Below are 4,195 nucleotides of genomic sequence, written 5' to 3'. Positions count from 1 at the left end.
CCAATTTACATATCTTTTATCTTCTTCCTAAACTTGTCCCTTTCAGTATCCTTGTTCTAACACAGTGATGTTACTCTTCTCACCATCTCCAAAGCCAGAAACAAAACTCATTCCTCCTCTGTCCACCACTAAACCCAATTAGCGATGACATTTTGTAGATTATTCCTCAGAAATATCTGTCATATTTGGCCTTTCCCCTCTTCCCTAATTACTGCTGTTCCAGTCCAGGTCTTTATTGCCTCTTGTTTCTCTTATTGCAGAGTCTCCTAACCCTATTGTAGTCCTTCCACACCCTTAGTATTACTTATTTCCAGTGACTCTTCTACACATCTCCACCATATTTGTCTTCAAAAATAAACAAAAACTGATTATGTGATTTGTTTGATAAAAAAGAACTTCTGTGATCTTCCTACCTACTTCCTCCCCCATGGAAAAATATAAGAAGCAAACTGTCCATTTGGACCCACAAAATGCCTCTCAATGTAGGTGTAATTTACCTTGCCAGTCTCATCTCCAGCCACGTCCACCCTATCCCCTAAAATGCCTTTTGCAAATCCACTTACTTTCCTGAAAACTAAATTTCTTTCTTACCCTTTCACAAAACAGTGTCTTAGACCATGTAGCCACCTTTACCTGGCTCCTTTTTCTGACCACCACCCCTTTCGTGTGGAAAGTCTCATAGATTTAAAGGGCTTTCACTCAATCTATTAGGAGCAACCTTGCGTAAAAGTACCTTAGTGTTTCAAACATTTGAACTAGATCCAAGTCTGGCTGATTCATCTTTAATCTTCTGGATTAACTCCTTGCTTTACCTCAATGACTGTGTCTCCTTGGGCCCTCTAAATGGGGTTAACTCATCAACGCTGTCCATATATTCAAGTCCTATGCCATAAGGAAATCACTCAGACACCTTTAGCCTTTCTCCGTATCCCACCTGAATTGATTTAAAGTCCTCTGTCTCCCTTTCTGTTGCATATCTAGCTCCTCCCTAAGCTTAGTGCTTGTCTTGATTCTCTCCCTGGCATTTGAACTCTGGCTTTTCTGTGTTTATTCAAAAACTGTTTATTGAGCACTTACTATATGTTGTTAAAAAACAAAATTCAACTGAGTAAATTTCAAGATATAATTTGCTTTATTCAACTATTCGTGAGTCAGGCAGCATCCCATGCAGAAAGGAGCTCCGAAGAGCTGAATAATTTGGGAGACTTTTATAGGTAGAAGGGGTCAGGGACAAGGAAAGAGCCATTACCTCATCTTTTTTGGGGGGATGGCAGGGTTTTATCAGATAGATTACCTTACTACTGCTGACCAGGAAATTCCAGATTGGCTATTTTAAGACTAGGAGAGAGGTTGACATTGCAATTAGGTTAGATATTAAGTCTTGGTTTGCTGATGTGGGGCTTAGCACAAGGGACTCCATTTTGGTCCTATTGTCTCTTTTTTTTAACAATACCAAGCACTGTTCTATGTGCTGAAGAAACAAAGAGTGAACAAAACACACAAGGTCCCTGCCTTCATGGAACTTAGATTCTAGTGGGGAGGCACATACACAAATAGAAGGCTAATATAATACTGTAATGGCTCTGTGAATAAAAACAAGACAGGGTTGGCAGGAGGGGATACAGGCCGGTACCTCCCAGGTCAGTTTTTTCTCTAACAGCCTCTGCCTCTTTGCCAGCCCAGACCCCCCCTGAGTGTGTGAAAGTGGCCTAACTTAGGCATTTTGTCCTTGAGTCATCATTTTCTGGGTTCCTGGAACCTACCCAGGAAAGCCAAATTTGGTTACATCAGTCTGGCATGCAAAGACAACAAGCATATTCATCAACAGGGTTGCCTTGCTACAGCATCATTTTGCTTCCATCAACTGGGCTCTCGCTTGGACTCTGTGAACACTAGGCCCTGCTGCAAATATGTCTGTAAGCTCCTGGGAAGACCTGGGGTTTCCTATAGCTGCCCATATCTCTCTAAAGAGCACTATGGACATTGCTGCTTCAGCAGTGGCTGGGAGTCTCTGTGAGCCCAGAACCTCACCCCTGCTTTGATTATCTCCAAAGACAAGAGTCCTTCCATCCACCCTGCCCCTCATTCCTTATCATATGCAATCTACCGCCACATCCTATCAATTTCTTTCTTATATTTGTCTCCAACCCATTTACTTCTCTCCATGACTCCTGTAGTGCAGTCTCCCACCATCTCTGCCCTGGACTCCTATCTGGACTTCCAGAATCCATTCTTGTTCTCCTACACTGAAGCCAAAGTGGTCTTAAAAAATCCAAAGCTGATCAGGTCAAACCATTCAATGCTCTCTCCTTGTTTTTAGGGTAAAATAGCCCAGGTCTTCTTATGGAGCCCTGCCTACCTCTCCATGTTTGTCTTGTACCTCTCTTCTCTCCCTTTGCTCTAGCATATCTTCCCATTTCATAACTTCCCCATAAGCTCCAGCCACAAGGCCTTTGCACAAGCTCTTTCCTCTACCTGGAGCACTGCATTCTTCCTTCCCATCCTTCAGATCTCAGCTCAGACATTTTCTTAGGGAGGTCAAGGTCTATGTCAGACTTCCATAGAACCTCTCTCTCCAAGTTCCTCTCCTTCATAGCACTTTCCCCAGTTAGCCTGGGTGATAATGCCCATCACACCAACTAAACGGTTTGCCTCACAAAGAGCAGGACTGTATCTGTATCTGCTCTTGACTGTATAGGGTGACCAACTGTCCTGATTTGCCCAGGCCTCAGGGATTTCTCAGGAAACAGAACTTTCAGTGCTAAAACTAGGAAAGTTACCACCATACCTCCAGCTCAATAGATGTTGGTTGAATGAATAACCATTAGTAACCACTAACTGGGCCATCAGCCCAACCACCTAACTGAATCTCAGTGTTTCTTTTCAGCATAGAAGTCCCAGCTTAGGGAGGAAAGAATGGTATAACTATATCCACCTCTCCCTGACCTCTATGCATTCATTAAACACCTATTTATTGAGCCCTTACTGTATGCCAGGCGCTGTGCTAAAGATATAAAAGTGAACAGAGGAAACAAGGTTCTTGCCCACCTGAATGGGTCACGGATTCAGGGTCTTCAACTGGAGGGCAAGGCCTGGGCATGCAGCATTGGACAAGCTAGGCTGGGAGGCTGAACCCTCAGGTTTCAGTCAACTCTGTGACTCGTGTAAGCTGAAGGTCCAGCTCATGTCTCCCTTTGCTGTTCTTGTGGGCTCTCTCCTCAAAGCAGAACTGAGGAGATGATGTGATGCAACTGGCCTCCTAAACCCAGTGCTCAGGAATGCACAAGAACGGTGCCCTGCTCAGTGCCTGTGCTTTCCTAGGGCTCACGTGCTCATCTATGCAAAATGGCAGGCTTGCCAGTAAAGGGAGGTCAGCAGAGCCTTAGCCCCTGCTTCCACTGTACCCCAGTACCTTAGGAAGGGGGTGGGGTTGGGGGAGAGACAGGGAGAGGGAGAGGGTAGTTTATATCCCGGAGGAATCAAAGAGAGAAAATACCTGCTCCATACCCATTGCAAGGTAAACTTGGAAAGTACAGGGCAGGCCTTTTTCTACAAGGGCCAGCAACTGAATTGTACCAAACTGTTCTTGGGGGCAGGGGTACTACTGACATTTCCTTCTCAGGGAAGGGTGATTTATAACACAGTAGCATACAAGCTGACCCTTAGAGACTTTGTCATGTCCTCTTCTTCACTCCTTCACTACAACTCCCTCTGAGCCTTGGCCCCTCCTAGCTGTAGATATGTAATTCACTCAAAAGGAGCCTCTCATACTGTATAGATGGGTACGATTTGCTACAACCTTTCAGGAAGTTAACTTAGTATGTATATGTCCTTTGAATAAGCAATTTCACTTCAGTGAAAGTGTCCTATAGAAATACTTCCATAAATGATTAAGTATTACACATAAAAGGATATATTGCACCACTGTTATCATGGTGAAAAATGGAAACAACTTGAATGTAAATCAAGAGAGGACTGGTTAAATAACTTATTATACATGGACGCAGTGGAATACTAGGCAGCCGTTAAAAAGGACAAGGTAGTTCCTTCTCCCTAGCGTAGAAAGATTTGATGGTTATGTCTAAGAGATATATATTTGGGAACATAAATGCAGTAAAATATCTTTTAGGATGAAAAGGGCATGCACACATACATATCTCACATACATATATTGAGATACATGGAAAAGTTCTAG

This window comes from Delphinapterus leucas, chromosome 4 (genome assembly GCF_059928025.1).
Source record: "Delphinapterus leucas isolate spDelLeu-1000000601 "Yukka" chromosome 4, BTC_Dleu_Yukka2, whole genome shotgun sequence".
NCBI classification, from domain to species: Eukaryota; Metazoa; Chordata; class Mammalia; order Artiodactyla; family Monodontidae; genus Delphinapterus; species Delphinapterus leucas.
Note: the sequence above shows the minus strand (reverse complement) of the source record.